The sequence below is a fragment of the Sus scrofa genome, chromosome 3, assembly GCF_054392235.1.
Source record: "Sus scrofa isolate SSC_HxYL_T2T_F1_AM1 chromosome 3, Sscrofa_HxYL_maternal_Yorkshire_Landrace_v2.0, whole genome shotgun sequence".
Taxonomy (NCBI): domain Eukaryota; kingdom Metazoa; phylum Chordata; class Mammalia; order Artiodactyla; family Suidae; genus Sus; species Sus scrofa.
In genome coordinates, this window is record NC_139385.1 from 14696837 (window position 1) to 14723295 (window position 26459).

At 47.1% G+C, this 26459-nt stretch overlaps 1 long non-coding RNA gene across 1 annotated transcript in view; it reads right to left on the reverse strand.

Annotated features, from left to right (window-relative positions):
• The window catches only part of LOC146404420 (uncharacterized), a 61103-nt gene extending 34876 nt beyond the window's left edge, over positions 1-26227 (reverse strand). Inside the window, exons 1-2 of the long non-coding RNA XR_014840356.1 lie at positions 25607-26227; positions 6080-6165 (exon numbers count right to left, since the gene is read on the reverse strand). This is a non-coding gene — a long non-coding RNA (uncharacterized LOC146404420). The remainder of the gene's footprint in view (positions 1-6079; positions 6166-25606) is intronic.
• Positions 26228-26459: the final 232 nt, after the last annotated feature.

The following is a 26459-nucleotide window of genomic DNA, read 5'->3' on the forward strand; positions in this document are numbered from 1 at the left end:
GGCTGCCCCTGTGGCACATGGAGGTTCCCGGGCTAAGGGTCGCATCAGAGCTGTAGCTGCCGGCCTACACCACAGCCACAGCCACATCAGAGCAAAGCCATGTCTGTGACCTACACCGCAGCTCCTGGCAACGCCGGATCCTTAACCACTGAGCGGGGCCAGGGATCGAACCTGCGTCCTCATGGATGCTAGTCAGATTTGTTTCTGCTGAGCCACGATGGGAACTCCCTAAGAGATTTTTCAACACTGGGATATTATACAATGAAAATGAATGAATATTACTATGGGCAACTACAGTTTAATTTTAGAAAAATAATGTGTAGCCATGAAAAGTTAGAAAGTTAGGCAAAGTTCAGATAAAAAAGAATGAAGTAATGCTATTGGCAGCAACACGGATGGGCCTAGAGATGATCATACTAAGTGAATTCAGAGGAAGATGAATATCATGAGATACCGCTTTCATGTGATCTAAAAAAAAGGATACGGAGTTCCCGTTGTGGTGCAGTGGAAATGAATCTAAGAACCATGAGGTTTCGGGTTTGATCCCTGGCCTTGCTCAGTAGGTTAAGGATCCGGCATTGCCGTGAGCTGGGGTGTAGGTCAAAGATGTGGCTTGGATCTGGCGTAGCTGTGGCTGTGGTGGAGGCCGGCAGCTGCAGCTCAGATTAGACCCGTAGCCTGGGAACCTCCATATGCTGCGGGTGTGGCCCTAAAAAGCAAAAACACCCCAAAAGCCCAAATCGCTCTGCTGTACACCTAGAACTAACACAACATTGTAAACCAATGGTACTTCAATTTTTAGAAAGTTCAGGTCGTATGATTTCCTTTATAAAAAATTCAAAAAGAGGCCACATAAGAACCACACTATTCCAGGGATGAGCACATAGGTCCTAAAGTATAAAGGAAGCAAGTGTTTAAAAAGCATGCAGTGTGGAGCTCTGGGGGGCTTATGACTGGTAAGACGGCATAGTGGGGGCTGCCGAGGGCCGGACCCTGGTCTGTTTCTGAACATTGTGGTCATGTGAGTGTCGGCTGGATCGCTATTGATTACGGTCTGTCTCGTGTTTTATTCCCACAGTAAAAAATAGCCATTGAGGCTCCCATCTCAGGCAGAAGGAAAAGCCACCAGGTTCTGCTGATCTGCTCTTCCCCTCCCCCACTTTTCTCACACTGATCCAGCCTCCAGCCATGCGCCTGCCTCAGGACCTTTGCACGTGCTGTTCCCGCTGCCTGGACATCCCTCCCTCAGATACGTTCATGGTTCTCTGTCCATCTCCTTCAGATCTTTGATAATCATGTCCTCTCCTTTATGAAGACTTCCTTAGCCTCCTCCCCACACCCAGCACATACCGACTGTCCCCCCTGACACTTATCACAATTTAATCTATGACAATATTTTGTCTGATATATTTTGTCTTGTTCCCTGACTTCCCTCTATACATGTAACGTCTACAAGGACAGAAAGTTTTTGCTTCCCTTTCCCTGACCCACATTACCAGGTTCTCAAGACCCCAAATAGCACCTGGCACATAGTAGGTGTTCAGAAAAAAACTGTCAACTAATCATCTTAAGGAAGATTGTGAAATTCTTGAAAGTTCTGAAGAGCTAGTGAACCCTTTCTTTCAATCTCTTTAAACAAGACTTTACAATAAGATGAAACTTACCATAAAGCAACCCTGACAAGCGTGCCATCCGGTGGCGCTTAGAACACACAGTGTTTTGCTCCCACCACCTCCATATAATGACAGAATCTTTTCATCACCCTAGAAGGAAGCCTTGTTCCCTCTAAGCAGCCCCTCCAATCCCCTCATTTCCCCTAGACTCTGGCACCACTCATCTGCTATGGATTTCCCTATTCCGGACATTTCTTGCAAATGAAGCCATACTGAATGTGATTGTTGGTACCTGGCTTCTTTGACGGAACATGTTCTCTAGGTTTATCCACGTTGGAGCATGTGTCGGTGCCTCACTCCTGTTTGGGCTGAATAATATTGCCTTGTGTGGATGCACCAGATTTTGTTTATGCATCTAGCAGCTGATGGACATTTAAGTGGCTTCTACCTTTTGGCGTCTGTGAATGATGCTGCTGTGGACATCTGGGTTCAAGTCTTTCTCTGAATACCTATTTTCAATTCTTTTGGGAAACTGCTTCTTAATATCGGTGTCATGAACGTACACCAGCTGTTTAACAAACATTTATTAAGAGTTAGCATGATTTAGGTTAGCAACTGGGAGAGAGTAAGTTTGGGCTCAGATTACAGCTCACTGGTAACTTGTTCTGTGAACCTCGGTTTCTTCATGTGTACAATGAAAATATAAACACTGTAATGATTAAGGTTCCTGCACATAAATTGTCAGTACCCCTGGCCCTTACTGGATTCTTCATTCTGGGATTATAATTTGAAGGTCATAATCTAATACAAATATCCCCTGACCTAGTAACTAGTAACTAGTGACTAGTGTACCCTGGGCAAGACTCCTGACTCGAACTTGGAAAGCAAATCTCAGCTCTAAATACTCATCTCATGGCAGTTGGGAATGGAGAAATCTCTGAAAAACGCAGCGGTCCTGTGTGCGTAAGGGTTAGTGTAGCCTGGGCACCACCAGGCAGAGGTGATGGTCAGTCTGCCCGTGAGTTCCAGAGGAGCCGCCCAGGCTCCCTGGTATTGCATATCCTGGACACTAGAGGGCGCCAGGAGAACACATATCTCAGCAGAGCAGACCAGTGGCTGCTCCAAGACAAAAACCTGTTTGTGTGGGTCTCTGCCTCCAGAAAATTAGCGGGAAAATAGCTGCCTCTGTTTCGAGGTGCGCCCCTCAGAGCCGGGAAAAGGCAAGCTCTGAAGGTGACGGTGCATGGGGAACTAGCTTGCATTTTTCTTCCAGTAGAGTCAATGTGAAATGTGCCTCAAAACACCGCGAGTTAATTTCCTATTAGTATCCTCATCAGAACCGATTTGCACTCAGACAGCGTAGATACTCTTAGCAGATCTCGCAGTACAACTCATCTGATGCGCATTTGCAAGAAGCGCATGCATAGTCTGGTCTGTTCAAGTTGGCAGTGGGGGAGGGAGGCCAGGGGTGGGGGCGGGGGCAGGGCAGCAAGCCTCTCTTTCTTTCCAGCGTGGTAATGGAGGGTTGGCCCCTGGTCTCAGAATCTACATGGGACCCCGGTTCTAACTCTTGAGATTCTAGATGGTGCCAGGCAGGCCTGTCTAGCAGATCCTGCCTGACCTCACCGGGCCCGGAGAGCTCCTGGTCAAGTACTTGATCGGCTCCTGCGGATTCTCACAGCAGCTGTTCCCCAATTCTGCTTCCTTTGCTTCACAGAGAAGGTCAAAGCCACAAAGCCTTTATCATTTACACCCGTTATATCTGTGTCCTACTCACTGAATTTTGGGAAGGGGGGGCGGTACGTGTGGGCAGAAATTATTTTGCGTAGGATATGCAAAAAATGAATTTTTCCCTGTCCTTCGCCTTCCTCCCCCTTTTAAAAAAGGTTTATTGACGTGCAGTTGATTTACAATGTTTCAGTAATTCCTGCTGTACAATAAAGCGATTCAGTTGTACATCGACACACATTCATTCTTTTTCACATTCTTTTCTCATATAGATGATCACAGAATATTGGGTAGAGTTCCCTGTGCGATACAACAGGTTGGTCAATCATCCATGTATCACAGTAAACATAGGCCAGTCCCAAACCTCCAATCCGCCCCTCCCCCACTTTTGTTTTTTTAACCTTTATCCTGTACTTTTAAGTGACGGACCCACTGCCGTGACCATATATTGGTCTTCACCAGCGAGATTTTTTTTTTCTCTCGTATATTATTTCTAGTTACGATCTTTTCTGTTTAAAGAAGACCCTGAAACATTTCTTGTAAGGCCAGTTTAGTGGTGATGAATTCGTTTAATTTTTGCTTGTCTGGGAAACTCCATCTCTTTCATTTTTTTTTTTTTTTCTCTTTTTGCCATTTCTTGGGCTACTCCCGCGGCATATGGAGGTTCCCAGGCTAGGGGTCCAATCGGAGCTGTAGCTGCCGGCCTACGCCAGAGCCACAGCAACGCGGGATCCGAGCCGCATCTGCAACCTATACCACAGCTCACGGCAACGCGGATCCTTAACCCACTGAGCGAGGCCAGGGATTGAACCCTCAACCTCATGGTTCCTAGTCGGATTCGTTAACCACTGCGCCACGACAGGAACTCCTCTTTCAATTTTAAATGATAATTTTGCCAGGTAGAAAATTCTTGGTTGTATACAACTACAAATGTAATAAAATTAAGTAAAAAAACAATTAATTAAAAAAAAAAGAAAATTCTTCGTTGTAAATTCTTTCCTTTCAGCACTTTAAATGTATTGTGCTGCTTTCTTCTAGCCCTACAAAGATTCTGCTGAAAAATCAGCCAGTAGCCGTATGGGGGTTCCCTTGTAGGTGACTAGTTGTTTTTCTCTTACAGTTTTTAAAATCCTCTATTTTTAACGTTTGCCATTTTAATTGTGAGGTCTTGGTGTGGATGTCTTTGGGTTTATCTTGTTTGGGACTCTCCATGCTCCCTGGACCTGGATATGTGTTTCCTTCCACAGGTTAAGGAATCATGATTTTTCAGCCATTATGCCTTCAAATAGGTTTTCTGCCCCTGTCTCTCCCGTCTTCTGGTGGGACTCTATATTACAAACGTTAGTATGCTTGATGTCTCAATGGTCCCTTAAATTACTCTCATTTAAAAAAATTCTTTGGTTCTTTCTTACCTCTGATAACTCTTTGTTGAAATTCCTACTGTGCTCTTTCATTTTTCTCCTGAGTTTGGTGAGCATCTCTACAACCATTGCTTAGAACACTTTATCAAGCAGGTAAATTACTTATCTCCGTGTTACCCACGTGCTGCACTGGGGTCCCCTTGGGGACATGGCTGGCGCTGATCAAGCAGCTGCACACTCAGAGGTGCTGTCTTTTGAGAAAGTGGTTGGGGAGCTTATAAAACTTCCTCTGGCCCCTGTGTTGAGATAGAGGCATAGCCCTTCCTCCTTCAAGCTAGTTGGGAAGGGCGACACTTCAAGGTGACCAAGAATTGATGTGTCCTTACAACAGGGGACCCGGTGTACAGATGCCTATTTCACTATTGATTCAATTGCATGAATTTTTCTAATTATTTCATTGTTAAGTACTAGAGCAATACTATTCTGGTTTTTTGTTTTTGTCGTTGCTGAGATGGAATTCGCGTACTATAAAATTCATCCTTTTAAAGTATGCAGTTCAAGGGTTTTAGTATATTTACAAAGATGTTTGATCACTACCGCTATCTTATGCCAAAACATTTGCATCATCCTGAGAAGAAACCCCCTGGCTCCTCCATTCTTCCTGCCCCAACCCCCACCCCCTGGACTCTGGTAGGCACTAATCTACTTTCCATCTCTATGGGTTTGTCTATTGTGGATATTTCATATAAATGTAATTATATAGCATCTGTCCCTTTGTGTCTGGCGTATTTCACTTAATATGTTACTGAGGTTCATCTATGTTGCTGCCTGTGTTAACACTGCATTCCTATCGATGGCCACACAATAGTCCATCACATGGATGTGTAGATTTGGTGTTTCATTCATCCACTGATGGGTATTTGGGGGATATTGTGAGTGGTCCTGCTATGTATGACGACTTGGGTCCAAGTGTTTGTTTGAGTCCCCATTCTTTGGGGGCTCCTAAGAGTGGGACAGCTGAGCCACATGGTAATTTCAAGTTTAACTTTTTGAGGAATTTCCCCAACCAGCATTCTGTTTAAAATTATCCTCCACTGCCTTCTAGTAACTCTGAATTATTCCCATTTTATAGATGAGGCACAGCAGAGGTTCAGAAACCCGCCTGAGGTCAAACAAACAAACAAACAAAAACTTGTGAAGAACCATCCAGAATACTGATCAGGTCTGTCTTAGGTTCAAGCCTATGCTCATTGACACCTTCAGGCAGTGAGTGGCTCTGTCCTGACATTATTGTCAGGCCCACTGCCCAGGACAAAGCCATGGCCATTCCCAGCCTTCCCAGGAGCCCAGTGCACAAAGATGCAGCCTTGTACCTACCAGGTTCCTGTCTGAGGGCACGAGCCTCCCACTTGGCTCTTCCATCCCGATGGACACAGGCCCAGGGCCTAGAGCTGTTGAAAATCCTGTGAAAATAAGAGAGAAAACTCACAAAACTGAAATGCAATGAAATTACTAGTAAATGTACTATTAATACAAGTAACACTGCATTACTGACTTAGTTTTCTTTCTTTTTTTTTAATGGCCACACCTGCAACATATGGAAGTTCCCAGGCTAGGGGTCAAATTGGAGCTGCAGCTGCTGGCCTACACCACAGCTACACCAGATCTGAGCCGCATCTGTGATCTACACCACAACTCATGGCAACGTCAGATTCTTAACCCACTGAGCGAGGCCGGGGATCCGACCTGCATCCTTATGGATACTAGCCAAGTTCTTAACCTGCTGAGCCACAGCAGGAACTCCTAATTGCTTAGTTTTCTATTTGTAAACATCTGGTTATGGTTGGGTGGCAATTTTTAGGTTTATTTCTTCTTGCTTTGCAGAAGGTCCTGAGTATACATGGTGGCACTGAGGAGAAATTGTGGCTTCCAAACATCTAAAGTAAAAATCTTTGGGGTCGTATGTGGGTGCCTTTGAATGTGTTAAGCACGTTGGGTGATGAGACCACCAGGAGTCCGCATGCCCAGGACCCTGATTCGTCTAAACTCCCCGGTCCAAGTTAGGGGCACATTTGGGCTGAGCAGTCCCATGATGGAGCTACAGGGGGTCTTGTTTCTCAGAAAGGAGGGGGCAGGATGGCAGTAAACAAGGGTACCTGCCAGCCCCAGACTCCAGAGCCTGCAGCCGTTGCCAGAGGGTGGTTTTGAGGTACCCCAAGCTCCAAGGTGATGGTCAGTATTGCCGGTGGTCTCACCAGACCGAGGCTTGGGCTCTGTACATTTCAAATGTCAAGGTCAGGTTCACAGCACTTTACCGAGAACTCCTCAGTGCCTGTCATGTGCCCTGGGCACATGGAGTTCACGGGCTGAGGATCTTTACAAGGTCAGCAGAAACCGTGAGAGCTGGGGTGGGGTGTGCTCTCCAAGAGCCAGGCCCCTGGTGGGTCCACCTGCCGATGACATCTGGGAGGGATGGAAGTGGCCATATGGAGGGGGGTGGGGGCACTGCAGACGGAGCCCATTTCATCAGCAAACACCTGGAGCCATCCTGGGTCTTATAAGAGCACCAAGTGCCTGGGCTGGGCAGTTGGTGGGCTGCAGGGCGCATGTGCATTCTTTAAAAATATACTTTAGATTTCTATGTGTATTTGTCAAAAATGACATTATGAGAATATACTAACATGTAGTCCAGGTCACCTGAATCACAATGAAGTCATGATATAAGATAAAAAGAAAGACCCCTTATGGTTTAAATGGTAGCCATATCCAGACCCTCTATGTTTCAATGCTGTGCAACTGATTTATAAACATGAAATAATAGCACTTGGGAATCCTTTACACATTTGTATTGATTTTATTTTTATTTTGTTCAGAGGGCTAACTGGTCCCTGACATATATATATCTATATATCTATATCTATATCTATATATATATATATATATATTTTTTTTTTTTACTGCAGTGTAGTTGACTTATAATGTTGTGCTACCTTCAGGCATACAGCAAAGTGAGTCAGTTATACATACATCTATTCTTTTTCAGATTCTTTTCCCATATAGGTCATCCTAGAGTACTGAGTCGATTCCCCTGTGCTCTACAGTAGGTCCTTGTTACTTATCAATTTTGTATATAGTAGTGTGTATATATCAATCCCAACCCTTCCAACTTACCCCTCCCCCCAAATGTTTCCCCTTTGGTAACCATAAGATTGGTTTCAAAATCTTTGAGTCTGTTTCTGTTTTGTGAATAAGTTCTTTTGTATCATTTTTTATTCGATTCTACATATTAGTGATGTCATACCATCTTTGTCTTTCTCTGACTTACTAGAAATGTTGTGGCAAATGGCATTATTTCACTTTTTTATAGCCAAATAATACTCTATTGTATATGTGTATCACACTGTCTTTATCCAATCCTCTGTTTATGTACATTTAAGTTGCTTCTATGTCTTAGCCATTGTAAATAGTGCTGCAGTGAACATTCGGGTGCATGCATCTTGTTGAATTATGGTTTTCTCTGGATAGATGACCAGGAGTGGAATTTCTGGATCATATGGTAGGAAACAATCCCATTTGCCATCACATCAAAGAGAAAAAAATTCCTAGGAATAAATCTACCTAAAGAGACAAAAGGCCTATACCCTGAAAACTGTAAGACACTGACAAAAGAAATCAAAGATAACCCAAACAGATGGAAACATATACCATGCTCTTGGATGGTAAATGACCATACTACCTGAGGAAATCTATAGACACAATGCAATCCCTATCAAATTACCAATGGCATTCTTCACTGAACTAGAACAAAAAAAATTTTAATTTGTATGGAAACACAAAGATCCCAAATAGCCCAAGCAATCTTGAGAAAGAAAAATGGAGGTATAAGGCTTCCTGATTTCAGACTATACTACAAAGCTACGGTTATCAAAACACTATGGTACTGGAACAAAAACAGAAATAAAGACCCGTGGAACAGGATAGAAAGCTCAGATTATTTGAGTATAGATATGTGGGGTTATTTCTATGACAAAGAAGGCAAGAATATACAATGGATAAAAGACAGTAATGCTAGGAAAACTGGACCAGCTACATGTAAAAGAATAAAATTAGAACTCTAAACCCAGACACCTATGGTCAATTAATCTTTGACAAAGGAGGCTAGATATAAAATGGCAAAAAGACAGTCTTTTCAGTAAGTGGAGATGGGGAAACTGGTCAGCTGCATATAAATCAATGAAACTGGAACACACCCTCACGCCATGCACAAAAATAAACTCAAAATTGCTTAAAGACTTAAATGTAAGACAAGACACCATCAAACTCCTGGAAGAGAACATAGGCAAAACATTCTCTGACATCAACCTTACAAATATTTTCTCAGGCAAGTCTCCCAAGGTAACAGAAATAAAAGCAAAAATAAACCAATGGGACCTAATTAAACTGACAAGCTTTTGCACAGCAAAGGAAACCATAAAAAAGAGAGAGAGAGAGAGAGAGAGAGAGAGACAACCTATGGAATGGGAGAAAATAGTTTCAAATAATGCAACTGACAAGGACTTAATCTCTAAAATATACAACTCAACAGCAAAAAAGCCAATAATTAATTGAAAAATGGGCAAAAGACTTGAATAGATATTTCTCCAAAGAAGATATACGCAGATACCCAACAGGCACATGAAAACATGCTCAACATCACTAATTATTAGAGACATGCAAATCAAAACTATTATGAGGTACCACTTCACACCTGTCAGAATGGCCATCATTAACAAGTCCACAAATAACAAATGCTGGAGAGGGTGTGGAGAAAAGGGAACCCTCCTACACTGTTGCTGGGAATGTAAATTGGCACAACCGCTATGGAAAACAGTATGGAGGTACCTTAGAAAACTAAATACAGAGCTACCATATGACCCAGCAATCCCACTCTTAGGCATATATCCAGACATAACTTTCCTTGAAAAAGATACCTGCACCTGCATGTTCATTGCAGCACTACTCACAATAGCCAAGACATGGAAACAACCTAAATGTCCATGACAGATGAATGGATTACAAAGATGTGGTATGTGGGTGGAAGAAAGCAGGGCCATAAGCCTCAAGTTTGCAAGTACATAGCTAGGGAGGGAAGAGAATAGAATATAGAGGTCATGGAAAACTATGACCTCTTCTTGGAAGGCCAAGAAGGTTATGCTAGGGAAGAACTTTAGATAGTTAAGGTTTATGAGCCCTGTGAGGGGAACAAACAGGCCTACTGTAAAGGCTGGTGTATGCCTTCCTGAGATAAGATCTGATAAGGCCTGCAACAGACCTTGTCTCGCTAAGGGGTTTTGAATCATTGTTTCCTCTAGGCATGTGAGCTTTATCATTAACCTCTTTGAGAATCTTGCTTCCCCCTCTTTGACACATAGCCCTTGTTCAGAATCCTCATAAAAGACAGACCCCGAGTTTGCTCGGGGCTCTTGCTTGCTACAGCATTAGCCATCTCTATGTCTCCTTCAAGCTGATCTCCAGGCATAGCCTAAGTTCTGATTGTTGCATACAATGACAGTGGTATATCTACGCAATGGAAAACTACTCAGCCATAAAAAAAGAACAAAATAATGCCATTTGCAGCAACATAGAAGGAACTAGAAACTCTCATACTAAGTAAGTCAGAAAGACAAATACCATATGATACCACATATCTGGAATCTAATGTATGGCACAAATAAACCTTTCCACCAAAAAGAAACTCATGGCTCGGAGAACAGACTTGTGGTTGTCAAGGGGGAGGGGGAGGAAATAGGATGGAGTAGGAGTCTGGGGTTAAGAGATGCAAACTATTGCCTCTGGAATGGATAAGCAATGAGATCCTGCTGTATAGCACAGGGAACTCTATCTAGCCATTTATGATGGAGGATAATGTGAGAAAAAAATGTATATATTTGTGTGTGTGTGACTAGGTCACTTTGCTGTACAGTAGAAATTGACAGAACACTGTAAACAAACTGTAATGGAATAAAAATTATTTAGGAAATTAAAAATAAAAATTAGAACTCTTATACCACACACAAAAATAAACTCAAAATGGATTAAAGACCTAAATATAAGACCAGATACTATAAAACTCTTAGAGGAAAATATAGGCAGAATGATGTTTGACATAAATCACAGCAACAGGAGTTCTTGCTGAGGCGTAATGGGATGGGTGGGGTCTCTGCAGAGCTGGGACTCAGGTTAGATCCCTGGCCCAGGAACTCCATATGCTGAAGGGTGGCAAAACAAATAAACAAAAACAAAGAAAGAGAGAGAAAGAAAGAAAAATGAAAAAAATAATAAATGGCAAATTTTTTTGGATCCACATCTCAGAGTAAGGAAAATGAAAGCAAAAATTACATGAGGAGTTCTTGTCCTGGTGCAGCAGAAACACATCCGACTAGGAACCATGAGAAAGCAGGTTCCATCCCTGGCCTCACTCAGTGGGTTAAGGATCTGGCATTGCCGTGAGCTGTGGTGTGGGGTTCGCAGAGGCAGCTCAGATCTGGCATTGCTGTGGCTGTGGTGTAGGCCAGTGGCTACAGCTCTGATTAGACTCCTAGCCTGGGAACCTCCATGTGCCATGGATGCAGCCCTAGAAAAAGATAAAAAAGAAAAAAAAATTAAATGAGGTATAAACTTAAAAGCTTTTTGCACAGCCAAGGGAATCATAAAAAAACAAAAACAAACAAACAAAAAAACACCAAAAAGACAACCCACAGAATGGGGGAAAATATTTGCAAATGAACCAACTGACAAGGGAATTAATCTCCAAAATATACAAAAATCTCATAGTTTTACATTAAAAAATAAACAACCCAATCCAAGAATGGTCAGAGGATCTAAACACACATTTCTCCAAAGACAGATGACCAAAAACACAGGAAATGATGCTCTGCATCATTAAGAGAGAATTAAACTAGAATTAATTATGAGCCAATCAAACTAGAATGAGGTTTCACTCACACCTGTCAGAATGGCCATCGGCACAAAGTCTACAAACAACACATGCTGGAGGGGGTGTGGAGAAAACGGAACCCTCCTGCACTCTTGGTGGGAATGTAAATTTGTGCAGCCACTATGGAAACCAGGATGGAGGGTCCTCAGAAAACTAAGTATAGAACTACTGTATAACATATTTGCATTTTTTTCTTTCAGGGCTGCACCTGTGGCATATGGAAGCTCCCGGGCTAGGGGTCGAATTGGAGCTGCAACTGAGGCCTATACCACAGCAATGACAGATCTGAGCCACATCTTTGACCTCCACTGCAGCTTTTGGCAACACCAGATCCTTTAACCCACTGAGTGAGGCCAGGGATTAAACCCGAATCCTCATGGACACTAAGTTGGGCTCTTAACTCACTGAGCCACAATGGGAACTCCCACATTTGCATTTTTGATGCATCATTCTGGGCGTGAGTATGGGAGATGCCTGGACAAGCCTAGAGGCCAGGTAGACAGAAAGCTGGGGGTTTTTTTGGTGGTGGTGGTTGTTGTTTTTGTCTTTTTACGGCCACACCCATGGCATATTTAAGTTCCTAGGCTGTGGGTCAAATAGGAACTGCAGCTGCCAGGCACAACCACAGCCACAGGGGATCTGAGCTGCCTCTGTGATCTACACCACAGCTCAGGGCAATCCTGGATCCTTAACCCATGGATATTAGTTGGGTTTGTTACTGCTGAGCCACAACTGGAACTCCAAGGCTGACGTTTTGACATCAGCTCTGGTCCCTGTGGCAGGCCACGTCAGAGATGTTGAGGAGTGGATAGTGGGTTAGTTTGCTGGACCGCTGCAGCAAAGCACTACCAAATGGGTGACTTGAAACAATGGAAATGTATCCTTCCACAGTTCTGGAGGCTTCAAGTCCAAAATCAAGGTGTCAGCTGGGCCATGCGCCCACTGAGTCTCTGGATGGTGTCTGTCCTTGTCTCCCCCAGCTTCTGGTTGTGGCTGGCCACCTTGGTCATTCCGTGGCTTGCAGCTGCCTCACCCCTATCTCTGCCATCATTGTCACATGGCCTCTTCTCTTTATCAAGACACTAGTGATATTGGAATAAGAGCCCCCACCTGGTCTTGTATGGCTGCATCTTAATTTACACTTCAATCACTTCTGCAAAGACCCTATTTCCAACTAAGTCACATTTACAGGTAGCAGGGCTTCCTATTTCAACCCCTTTTGGTGAACACAATTCAACCTACGCCAGATCGCAAGGAGAAGCGGGGGCATCCAGAGTGTCGGGGGTTGGGGGGGCGGGGGAACAGTGATGCTGGCTCCTGAAGCGGGCTGGAGGGGACATGAAGACTTTTGTTTTGAAAGGGTTGTGACGGAGTGGTTGGCCTGTGGAGCGTCTGGGAGAGGTAACTCAGGAGGCAGTGAGATGCGAGGTCCAGGATGGGGAGGGGGGGGCAGATGAGAAGGGTTTGTTCTGAGGCAGGTGCATCCAGGCAGGTGGTTGAAAGCACAGGGGTGGGTGAGATAATCCAGTGAGTGGGAAAAGCAGAGCAAGAAAAATGTTACCAGGAGCTCGACCGTTTAGGATGGGCAGAGAGAGGGAGGCAAGGATGAGGGTGGCAGAGGAAAACCAGGGAGCCATGGATCTTGCAAGCCCAAGAGGGGACCTTCCAAGCGTGACTGAGAAAGGGGCCCGTATGCAGCAGCAGAGAGGTTTACTAAGGCAGGGCTGAAAGGTGCAAGGACTTCTGCCGGAGCAGTCTCAGCGCAGTGGGTGGCAGCCAGACAGCTGGGTGTGAGGGTTGGACCAAGGGGGGGGGGGGTGATTGCAGCATCTGCACTAGGACAGAGAGAACACGGTGGTCGAGAACGCAAGAGGTCACGGGAAGAAAATGTTCTCTGAAAGCATCGCGGAGGGACCTGGGAAGAACACGGGGAGAAGGGCTGGTCTCCTGCCACTAGGGGGCGATCTGCACCAGCCCATTGGAACAGTTTTTAAAGGAGGTAGAGGAATTTGATGATTGATGAAAATTTGTGTTTCTATGTAGCTTTCCTGGAATAGCAGAGCCCTACGTATAATACATACTTCTGTGGCGTTGAGTTACCAGCTCAAATGCATTACATCGAGGCTTTGTGATGGCAAAACTCGGTTCAAACCTCATCTCTTTTAGGAGATTCAGTGAACTCAAGATTGGGATCCTTTAAGATGCGTTAGGGGTGTTGAAAAAAGGAGAGCATCGTAGGCTAATCCAGGAACAGACTCTTAGAGGGGCAGGCAGGCAGGCAGAACAGTTTCTCTTTGCTGGTGAAATACAAGGTTCTAGATGCCTCTTTTGATTCTTTACACGATGGTGAATTCACATGAACCGCTGCCTTCCTCCAACCCTTGCCAAGTCAGAAGCGAGAAAGATGTGTACAGACCTCAGCATCTAATTTAAAAACAAGAAACACGTTGGGAGTCAAAGGGTGGTTGGGGTGTATCGTGGGGGAAAGGCAGCCAGAGACCAGCTTGAGGTGGAGTTTTTGTTTGTGTCCTTTTTCTCTCCCACATTGTTTGGAGCTATTTCACACCTACCACTACCCACTGCAAGGTAGAAACCCAGCAGGGCCAACCGCCCCCTTGTCATGACCTGGATGGAACTCCTTGGATGAAGGTGGCAAGGCCTGTGACCCCCAAATGAACTTTTGGAGCAGAAACCCCCAATTTGGTCTCCCATTGTTGACTTGGAACTACCCCGGGCGGTTACGTGCGAGAAACTTCTATTTTTTTAAGTCATTCGGTACACATTTGAGCCTATATGATACACAGCCAAACCTCTGTAACCAATAGAAGACTCTGAGTCATTAATCAAAATGAAGAATTTCTATTTCAACTATAATGAAAAAAAATCATTATATAAAGATTAAAAAATTAAAAAAGCACTGTAAACCAATTATAATAAAAAATAAAAATCATATAAAAATAAAAAATAAAGCACTGTAAACCAGCTATAATAATAAAAATAATAGAAAAAATAGAAAAAAGCACTGTAAACCAGCTATAATTAAAAAAATCATTATATAAAAATAAAAAAAATTTTATAGAAAGAATTTCTATTTAACAAATGACCCATCGACAGAGCTAATAGACGGTAGCAGGTTAGAAAAAGATGGTTGTAACGTCCAACACTGACAAGGGATTAACAGCTTTTCTAAATAAGAAATTCCTGCAAAGTCACCAAACATCACCACCATTGATGCCCACCGAGAAGTCCATCTGAGAAGTGGGCAAAAGAGCCAAGTCATTCTGTCAGCAATCCAAATGGCCAACGGGAACGGGAAGAGATGCTCAACATCACTGGTAATCAGAGACGCTGACATGACAACCTGCATCTGAGGTACCCCTTGTCCCAGGCGGAGCTGGCAAATTCAGAAACAGGGACAAGGCAACGTGTGGGTGAGGATGGAGGACACGGAACCGCCAGGGACCTACTGTTGGAGGGGGGAATGCTATCCGGGCACAGCCCTTCAGGGTGCACGCTGGAAGGATGGGAAGGAATTCAGAGGGCGTGGGCTTCCTTGACCCGGGATCCTGTTGTGACGCGGATGTGGGACTGCGAAGGAGCCCTAATGCCATGGCCAGGGGGCAGCAGGGAGCTGCAAAGGACCAACTCCACTGCTGGGCGATTAAATGGGTGATGCAGGAGCCCTAAACCAAGAGCAGCATTGAGTGAAACAGAACAAGACCCCAAGCAAGACAGATAGCACTGGACCATTTATGAAAATCGAAGGTAACCACACACGCCGAATAGCACCCAGCCACACACACACACACACACACACGTGCTGATAGCCAAGGACCTATGAAACCCATCAGAATGGGTGCTTCTGGTGTGGGGGCTGGAGGATGGGAGGGGATGGGGCAGAGGGGTCCTGCATGGGCATCAGAGCAATTGCCTATTGTGAGCTGAATGCCAAGACTGGCTCACCTTTTGGCAGCCAGGCTCCAAAAGGGGGACTAAAAACCCTCAGGGGAAGTGTTATCCGCAGGGCCTGACCCCCCCAAACCCGATCCTTCACTAAGTGCTGCTGAGTCTTGAGAGTTCACTGCATCCTTCTGATGCAGTGATTCAGTAGAGATTTTGACACTCAAAGCTTAATTAACTCCTGTTTAATCGAAGTCGCCTCCACGGTCACGGTCACGGTGTCTGCACACGGGACGATTCTGCAAGGCCTCCGGTGCTTCATTACAAGGCTGAGCTTCCGACTCGGCCATTAGCAGCCCCGAGTCAGGGTAGGGAGAGGAGCCTTCAGGCTGTAGGGGGTTGATGGCTGGAACTGGAGTCCCTGACCTCCAGAAGGACTGACCCCAGGGGAGGCAAGAGGTGCCAAGACTGCGCAGAGGAGATGATCCCACAGAGCGGGCGGTATTTGGGGGGCAGCGAACAGGACTCCTTTGGGGGATAAAGAGGACCAGTGCAGGGACCAGCCAGCCGCACAGCCAGCCATCTGCCTTTCTTGAGCAGATCATTGTCTCTTGATGGAACGTGGTTCTTTTCCCCTACTCAGCTTCCAAAGCGAAGATAAACCACTTGGTAAACTCAGCCTTCAGCCTGGTACTGATTTCAAAAGGTGAGCAATCCCCTTTTGGGGATCACCCCAGGCAGAAGGCAGGGAAGTGTTTACAGCTCAAGGATGAATTCACATTCATCCAATGGGAATCCAACCCAGGGAGGTACTTGGAGATGATGTGTCAAATAGGCCGGGAGTCTCATCAGGCAGTGGAGAGTCAAGCGACCAGACCATCTCTAGGAGAAGGTCAACATTAGCTGGTAGGTATTTGGGGAGGACAACTGACCATCTTATCCTGGCCTTGCTCTGTGGTTGGGGACTGCAGAGAGGAATTCTAATTAGGAGGTGTGGCAGACTGCGTCCATCCCACCTGCTCTTCTTACAGCGACCTTGACATCGCTCCCATCCAGACAACGCTTGTTCCCTCCTCCTGAATCTGGGTACTCTTATGACTGACTGTGGCAGAGGTGACCCTATGTGACCTCTGAGGTGAGGTCCTTAAAGCTGATAGGATTTCTTCCGGCTCCCTTGGGATGCTTGCTCCCGGCTCGCAGCCGCCATGCTGTGAGGAAGCCCAAACACACGCAGGGAGAAGCCACCTCGAGTTGTTCTGCCTGTTACACCAGGTGAGGCCCAGCTGACAGCCGGCATCAAATGCTAGCCTTGTGAGTGCACAAGCCCTCAGATGATCCAGTCCTCCCCCACTGGGTCACCCCAGTCTTCTGAGTCTTCCCCCGAAGACTCAGACATCATAGAAGAAACACAGACCAGTTCCCATTGTGTCCTGTCCGAATTCCTGACCCCCAGAGTCTGGGATCTTCATGAAATGGTTCTTGTGTAATGCCACTGAATTTGGAATTGATTGGGAGTTCTCTTGTGGCTCAGTGGGTTAAGGACCTAACATTTTCACTGCAGCAGCCCAGGTCACTGCTGTGGTGTGGATTTGATCCCTGGCCCAGGAACTTCCACATGCTCCAGGCTTGGCCAAAAAAACCAATTTGCAACTGCAAATGACCACCAACTTAGTGACTTAAATCCACACCAATGTGTTACTTTATGGTTCTGCAGATGAGAAGTCTGGCGTGGATCTCACTGGGCCAGGATCAAGGTGTCTGCAGGGCGTCTTCCTCTTTGGAGGCTATAGTGTAGAATCGGCTTCCTGGCCTTTTCTCGTTTCCGGAAGCTGCCTGCATTCCCTGCTTCATGGCCCCCTTTCTCCATCTTCAAAGCCAGTGTCGTTAGGCAGAGTCTTTCTCACACTGCCACCTCTCTGGTTCTCTTCCTCTTTCAAGGACCCTTGTGCTTACATTGGGCCCACCTGGTTAATCGAGGTGGGTCTCCTTTGTCAGAGTCACCTGAGAAGTGACCTTATGGAACTGCTTTTTTAAGCAGAAGAGGCGGCGGCCATGGGAACAGCCTAAGAGAGACAAAGAAGGCAGAAGCTCACCCACTATAGGGGTCGATCTGACTGGAGGAGGGATTTGAAGACACTGAATGGCTGACAGGAGCATGTGCCACTGGCTGAAGTAAGAAACTCAGAACAGGGAGCAGAAGAGTTGGTCTTTTTGGCTTTGCAAATGTTGATCATGAGGCAGTGGCTAGATGTTTCCACGGGCAGATGGCAGTGTTGGGAAATGATGTGGTTTGGAGAGCCTCGGCCGATAGGTATCTTTAGAGCCCCAGGAGAGGGTTACTCGTCCAAGAGAGGAGCAGCAAAGTCCAAAAGAATAGAATTCAGAACAGGTCTTTGGGGGGAGGGCTTCTCCCAGGGAGAAGAGAAGGTGGATGGAAACCAGAGAGGCGTTACCAGCGTTTATGGTACAAACCCAGGTGGGAGGGCAGGAGCAGAGGGAGAAGCTGCCCTTGGATTGGATGACATGGCGCATCCATTTGGTTTCAGATTTTTTACCATCCTCTTAGATCTGAATCATAAAAATGGATTTCTGTGATTACCTTTGTCTAGTACCAGTCAGACGCCAGAGACCAGACTAGGGGTGCTCCGTGTATTACTTGGCACTTTTCATTTTCCTAACACGTTGGCATAGTTTATTTTATCCTCACAACAGCCCTATGAAATTAGGTGTTGTAAACTGCAAGGAAGCTAAAGGCCCTGACATGACACTGTTGTCAGTGGTGGAGTCAGGATTTGAACCCCATTCTCGCTGCCACTAATGCTCTCCTGTTTCACCTGTGTGTCTGCATCTCCCCTCCCCGTTCCAAAACTTGCACTGTCTGGCACACACACGGGTACAAATGAGAGTAAGTGAATTTCGTCTTGAAACCCAAGAAAAGAGAAGCTGCTGCATCTCAATGCCAGAAAGAGCAAGGATGGCCTCGGGTTTGGGAGCGTGGGTGTTGCAGCCCTGCCTCTTGGCTTGTGGTCTTGTTCACGCACAATGGCTGGAGGGAGGGGGAATTCATCTGAGTGGTTCACCTTGAGGCTGTGCTGGGAAAGAGACGCAGATGGTGTGTCCCAGGCGGAAACATCACAAAACCCCCAAAGGGAGGGAGAAAACCCCAAAGCTGCTCCCAGGGCTCGCCTCCCACAGGCACAGCAGATGGGAGCCTGTGTAGCCAGAAGCCGGCTGAGAACCCCTTTTTATCATCTCTGCTGACACTGGATGGGGCCCGGAATCTGGGGCAGTGCTTCGCCTACACGGACAGAAAATATGTCTGCAGAATGTCTGCATGTTCTCTGCTTCACACGGGTTAACATTGAACAACGTTATCGTGACATAACTCACAAACCCCACGGAACGCATACAATCCAGTGGTTTTTCGTACATTCACTGAGGGGTGCAACCATCCCTCCTAACCAGTTCTGGAGGATTTGCATCACACCTAGTGACTTGCACCACCACTCGTCACTCTCCCTCCAGCCCCCCTCCAGCAAGCCTCCAGCAACCACGAATCCACTTCCTGTCTGGATGGATTTGTCTATTCTGGACATTTCATATAAATGGGACATTCAAAACGTGGTCCTTTGTGCCTGGCTTCTTTCCCTGAGCCTCGGGTTTTTGAGATGCATCCATGATGGAGCATAGACGAGCACTCGTTGTTAAGACTGAATAATATTCCTTTGTATGGATATAGCACATTTGGTTCAGCCTTTCATCGGCTGATGGCCTTTTGAGCTGTTTCCACCTTTTGGCTGTTATGTGAATAGTGGTTCTATGAACATCTGTTTTCAATTTTCTCAGATGTATACCTGGGAGTGAGACTTCTGGGTCAGACTGTAAAGCTATGGTCAACTGTTTGAGGAACTGCTAGACGGTTTTCCAGAATGGCCATGCCGTGTAATGTTTCCCCTAGCAAGCACCATGCTTTCAATTTCTCAGCATTTTTGCCAACACGTATTCCTCTCCAAACTTTTTATTAGAACCATTGGGGGTTTGGTTTGCATTTCTCTAATGGCTAATGCTGTATATCTTTTTGTATGTCTTCCTTAGAGAAATGTCTATTCAGACCTTGTGCTCATTTTAAAATTGAGCTGGGGAGTTCCTGTCCTGGCTCAGTGGTTAACGAACCCGACTCGCATCTATGAATCCAACTAGGAACCATGAGGTTGCAGGTTTGATCCCTGGCCTCACTCAGTGGGTTAAGGATCTGGGGTTGGTGTGAGCTGTGGTGTAGGTCACAAGACCTGGCTCAGATCCTGCGTTGCTGTGGCTGTGGCATAGGCTGGCAGCTATGGCCCCGATTGCACCCCTAGCCTGGGAACCTCCCTATGCCACAGGTGTGACTCTAAAAAGAAAAAAAAGCTTCACTTTTTACTGTCAAGTTGTAAGAGTTCTTTATTATAGTGGATGCAAATCCAGATTTGCAATTGTTGCCTCCTGTTCCATGGGTTATCTTTACACTTTATTTTTTTAAGTGATTTTTTTCCCATTATAGTTAGATTTTTACACTTTATTGATGGTATCTTTTGAAGCACAAATTATTTTTAATTTTCAGAGTCCAATTCATCTACTTTTTCTCGTGTCCCTCTGCTTTTGGTGTCATATATCGAAGAAGGCTTTGCCCAACTCAGGTTAGTGAGCATCTGCCTCTCTATTCTTCTAAGCTTTCACTCCCCCCACCCCAAACTTTTTTTTTTTTTTTTTTTTGCTTTTTAGGGCTGCACTGGCAGCATATGGAATTTACCAGGCTGGGAGCTGAACTGAACTACAGCTGCTGGCCTACACCACAGCCACACAGGATCCAAGCTGCATCCACGACCTACACCCCAGCTCACAGCAACACCAGATCCTTAACCTACTAAGTGAGGCCAGGGATTGAACCCACAACCTCGTGGTTCCTAGTGGGATTCATTCTCGCTGCGCCACGACGGGAACTCTGATAGCTTGCACTCTTAAATTTAGGTCTTTCCTCCATTTTGAGTTAATTTTTGTGACTGGTTTAAGGTAGGGGTCCAGTTTCATTCTTTGGCTTGCGGACATTCAGTTGTCCCAGCACCATGTGTTTCCAACACTGTGGTTTTGTGTTGTTTTGTTTTGGGTTTTTTTTTTTTTTTTTGGTCTGTCTTTTTAGGGCCCCACCCACGGCATAGGTTCCCAGGTTCCGGGTCCAATCAGAGCTGTAGCTTTCGGCCTACCCCACAGTCACAGTAACGCCAGATCCAAGCTGTGTCTGTGACCTACACCCCTGCTCATGGCAACACTGGATCCTTAATCCACTGATCGAGGCCAGGGATGGAACCTGTGTCCTCATGGATGTGAGTCAGATTCGTTTCCGCTGAGCCACGGCGGGAACTCCTGCATTAACACCGTTAATCCTCGCATCCAGCTTATGCACAGCATGTGTCACCCCAACGTACAGATGGGTAAACTGGGGTACAGGGTGGTTAAATAACTGGTCCAAGGTCAGCTCATCCATGGCAGAGACTGCATGCAAGCAGTCTGAGGGTTTGGACCCAAGCCTAGGCTAGCTGGCTTCACAATAGCCCTGTGGGGACCAGTGGGTGGGAGTGAGAAGGTCCCACGCCCACCCCAGGACCAGGGAGGTGATGCTCCATCCCATGAGGCTTGAGATGCTGCAAGAGCCAGGCCCCCTGCACACTGGGGCCTTTGGTGCGAGGATGCAGAGCCACCAGAAGGGTCTTCCACCAGCTCTGCCTAGGGGCTACCCTGTGGCCGAAGGGATGAGGGGACACAGTGGCTATAGCCCTGGTTAGGGGTGCTGAGAGGAGGCCCAGGGCCCCACAGAGCACCCCTCAGTATGGGGACTTCAGAAAAGAGATGCTCCCCTCTGACAAGGGTTGGGGGCATCCGGAAAAACACAGGAGAAAAAAGTCCACTTAGAGCCCTGGCGGGGGTGGGGGGGGGGAGGCGGGCAAAGAAACACAGCTCAGAGTCGGGAGAGAAAGACCTGGGCATGGCCTGGGCAGGGCGAGCATGGCTTTGCTCTCCCCACCAGGCTGCTTCAGGATGTCGCCAGGGCCAGTGGTCCAGGTCAACCTCACAAGCGCCTACAGTGACTCCCTCCTTTTGCCGTCAGGAACCATCCGACAAGCCGCTGTGCCCCGCCCCCCGCCCCCCCATGGGCTGGATGCTACCAGATGCCCTTTCCCCAGGGCTCCTGGTGTGGCTTTGGGCCCCAGGGCAGCCAGAGGCCCGTTCGCGGTCACGCTCATTTCAAGGCAGCTGGCCCTTCATCCCTGATGCCCCCTTAGGTGCCGGGGGCGGGGGGGGGGGTCCTTCCAGCTGGAATCTTCCTCACACAAAGGCGATGGTGGGGGTCCTGGGAGCCTTTGCCCTCCAGGCGAGGGTCCAATATGATGGCCTGGAAGGTCAGCCCTGGGCACTGGGTCTAGCACCTACTAGCTTGGTGATCCTCTTGATGCCTCAGTTCCATTCCCTTATCTGCAAAATGGGGAAAGCAATAGCACATCCCAGGAGTTCCCACTGTGGTTCAGTGATAATGAACCCGACTAGTATCCATGAGGTTGTGGGTTCCATTCCTGCCCTCGCTCAGTGGGTTAAGGATCCGGCATTGGCGTGAGCTGTGGTGTGGGTCACACACTGCAGCTCAGACCTGACATTGCTGTGGCTGTGGTGCAGGCTGGTGGCTACAGCTCTGATTGGACCCCTAGCCTGGGAACTTCTCTCTAGGTGCAGCCCTAGAGAGAAAACAAAAAAACAAAGAAAAGCACATCCCAGATAGGGCTGCTGTTGGGATTAAGTTAGGAATGCACTGAGGGCCGGACCCTGGTGGGGAAGGTGAAGACGTGTTATTTATTATTCCTGCTGTTATAATTTATGACACTAGCTTTCTCTTCTAGGTGTGAAGGGGTCTGAAAGACAGCGAGCTCAGCCTGGAGCGTCTGGCAATTCTACGTCTGCAGCAATGGTTTTGCTGTTTTCCAAATTCTTCCCCAGGGCTCTCTCAGGGGGAAGCGCCTGGATCCGTTGGCTTTGTTCATGAGGCACCAAACTACAGCTGCCCAGCCAAACCACAGCCTTGGGGTCTGAGCAGGATGGCTGTGGACATGGGTATCAGCGCCTGTCCTGGGGAGTCGTTTGCTCCTGTGGCATGTCTGTGGCTTTGACGTTTATATGACAATACACTGTCCGGTCCTGTTGGTTCCTGGAGGTCTCAAAACGCCCCTGTCCAGCCCCCTCCCAGGCCCATCCTCGCAGAACAGCCGGGGCCGCTCCCTTCATGCCCTCTCAGAGGTGTTCAGATGAGAAGCAAGTGCTTTAAAATGTCCACGTGTTTGGGGTTGATTTTACTCAACACACGTTATTCTTTTCTAGCTTTCTTGTATTGTCAGAGTAAAGAGCCTGTACCTTTATTGATTTTTTTCTTTTTAGGGCCACATCTGCGGTACATGGAGGTTCCCAGGCTAGGGGTCTAATTGGAGCTGTAGCCGCCGGCCTACACCACAGCCACAGCAACTGCTGGATTTGAGCCACATCTGCGACCTACACCAGAGTGCACGGCAATGTGGGATCCTTAACCCACTGAGCGGGGCCAGGGATTGAACCTGCATCCTCATGGAGACGAGTCCGGTGCTTCCCCTGCTCAGCCACCATGGGAACTCCCCACCCTTCTTTTTAAAAACGGGTCAAGGTTACCACTGAGGAACCATCACGTCCTCTGGGTCAATGCTGCAGGGTCTTCGAAACCGCAACAGCCTCCCATCTCCCTTCTCTCGTCCCCTCAGTGCCCCTCAGGGGATCAGGTCGAAACCGAGTAGGATGAGCAGAAAAGTGCCCACTTCTCTGGAGGGGGGAGAGGCAGGGCTGAGCTTTCTCGATGGAAACCTCTGGGTGCGCATCCTGTGTCTGGGTTGGGGTCCAAGTCTGCGGCACACACACTCCGGTCCCCCACCACCACCCCAGCTGTGGGACTCTGGGCCATTTTCTCCACCTCCCTGCACCGGTTTCCCTCCATCTGTACAAAGAGAGTCATTCTTGCCCTAGAGGTTGATGTAGAAAAAGACACCACAGGGCTACGCGGTGCGGGCACAGAGCTGCCAGGTAACAGGATACTCTTTGTAGAGTATTATTTTTAAAAAAGAAATAATAATTAACAACAACACAGTGGAAAACCTGCAGTTCCACAAAAAGTTAAGGAGAGAATTAGCACCTGACCCAGCACTTGCTCGCCTGGGTGTAGACCCCGAGGAACTGGCAACATATGGTTCACACAAGTGGTCAGAGCACCACTCCTTGCAACAGCCCAAGAGTGCAAACAGCCCACATGCCCATCACCTGATGACTGCATCAACAAAACGCAGCCTGTCCTTACAATGGACCATTACTTGGCCATCAGAAGGCTAAAGTCTTGGCACCTGCTACCACACGGATGAACCAGGCAAACGTGAAGCTGGTCAAAGAAGCAGGCGCAGCAGCCCCCATCTGGTGCGAGCCTATTCACAGGACATGATGGAGGTGGAGTCCCTGCTTAATGGGTGTGGGGCTTCCTTCTGGAGTGATGGGAACGTTCTGGAACTCGATGGCCCTGGTGGTGTCTGCGCAGTGCTGTGAATGTACTCACGTCCCTAATGGCAAATTCTGTTCTGTGTATTCCACCACAATTAAAAAAAAAAGACAAAGAGCCGAAAATGCTGATCAAGGCTGTCTTCCTTCTCATGGCTGTTTGCTCTCTGCTACCCTTGAGCGCACCTCAGGGTTGGGGGGGAAGGGCAGGGGTTGAACTTCCAGCAAAAGCAGAAGTGGGGGCTCAGAACGTGTTCCTTTAAAGCTCCGTTCTCCCAGGGGGCGGCCCCTGCCCCTCCATTCTGTCCCCATCACCCCCAGACTACCTCCTCTGGGTTGGGGGGGTGGTGACATGAGACACTGCCTCTGCCAGCCTCTGCCACAACCCCTACTGCTCGCACATGTAAGAGCACTTTCTCGAGAAAACATTTACAAACGATATGACCAAGAAGGGGTTAATATTAAATATATATAAGCAGGACATACAACTCAACATAAAAAAAAAACCAATTAAAAAATGGGTGGAACACTTGAATAGATGTTTTCCCAAAGAAGACAAACAGATGGTCCACAGGCACATGAAAGATGCTCACCACCACTCATCCTCAGAGAAATGCAAAGCAAAACCTCAATAAGCTAACACCTCGCACCTGTCAGAATGGCTGTTCTAAAAGACCACGAATAACACATGTTAGCCAGGATGTGGGGGAAGGGGAACTTTTGTACACTGTTGGGGGAAGGTCAGTTGTTTTCTGCAGCACAGCCGCTATGGAAAACAGTATGGAGAGTCCCCTAAACTAAAAGGAGAACTCCCATTGGACCCAGCAATCCCACTCCTGGGTATATAACAAAGACAAGGAAAACACTAATTCAAAAAGATACAGCCCCTCCAGTGTTCAGAGCAGGAGTATTTACAATAGCCAAGAAACGAAGCAACCAGATGTCCCCCAAGAGATGAAGAGATAAAAATGTGGTACATATCCACAATGGAATATTACTCAGCCATAAAAAATAAAACCTTGTCATTTGCAGCAACATGGATGGATTTAGAGGGTTATTATACTTTGTGAAATAGGTCAGACAAATATATGACTTATATGCAGAATCTAAAAAAAGACAAAAAAACAAAAAAACTGGTGAATACAACCAAAAAGAAACACAGAATTTGTGGTTCCTGGTAGGGAAAGGGGGGGAGGCAAGACAGGGGTAGGGGATGAAGAGGCAAAACCCACTATGTACGAAATAAATAAGCTCTAAGGATATACTGTACAACACAGGGAATAGAGCTGATATTTCATACAAATTATAAATGGAGTATAACCTTTAAAAATTGTGAATCACTATGCCACACACCTGAAACTTAGAATATTGTCCACCAACTATATTTTCACTTTAAAGAAAGGAGGAAAAAAGCACTTTCTTTTCATTTGGGGCCTCACCTCTGAAACTCCAGGAGTTCTGACGGCGAGGAGGCAGCAGGCTGGCACTTCCCACAAAGCTGCTAACGCCGGTCCTCAGGTGGCTGGCGAGGCAGGCTTGGAACAGGGAGGCAGCTGGCAGTGGCCACGGGAGAGTTGGCTGATTCCTGGATGCTGCTCAGATCCGCTTTTTGACCCAACAAGAGCCTAAACACCGTTTTGGGCTCTTGATTCAAGTCATTCTTGGTATCTCAGATTTGGGCAAGTAACTCTATCCTCCCAACCAGGACTGCCTCCCTCCCGGCGGGGAGGCTTCCGGGGAAGAGAGGGCAGAAAATGACAAACTCTGGAGACGCATTCTCTGTTGCATCATGTTGTTGCTTCTCCACGGCTCCGGCTGCCCCCAAACAACTCCATCTCCGAAGCCGCTGCCAACAAGTCCTTGTGTCTCTTTAAGTCACACCAGGACCCAAAGGGCCCTGCCAGCACCACCGCCGACATCACAAGCATTCTTGGCACTTTCTATCCAGTAACACTGGCTAGAGTGATGGTACCACCGGAGCCAAGATATGGTGCCGGAACCCCAGCCGCTTGGTCTGCAGGTCTGTGTGTCCCTCCAGCCCGGGAAGACGCCAAGCCTCTGCCCGCCCCCAGCCACTGGAACCCTGGGTAGATCCTGAGTCAAATCCACTCCACCTGCCCTTGCTAGTCGAGGGCATCTTAATTGTTGCTTCAAAAGACTTGCTCCAAGCCGCCCGGAGCCTAAACAATAAGCTGTTTGCCGGAGGTGGTTTGCTAGGAACTTGGAGTCAGCTGTGTCTCGTTGGAGCGGAGCTGGTTAAGACAGGCCAGGACCAGCCCCCCTCCAACTTTG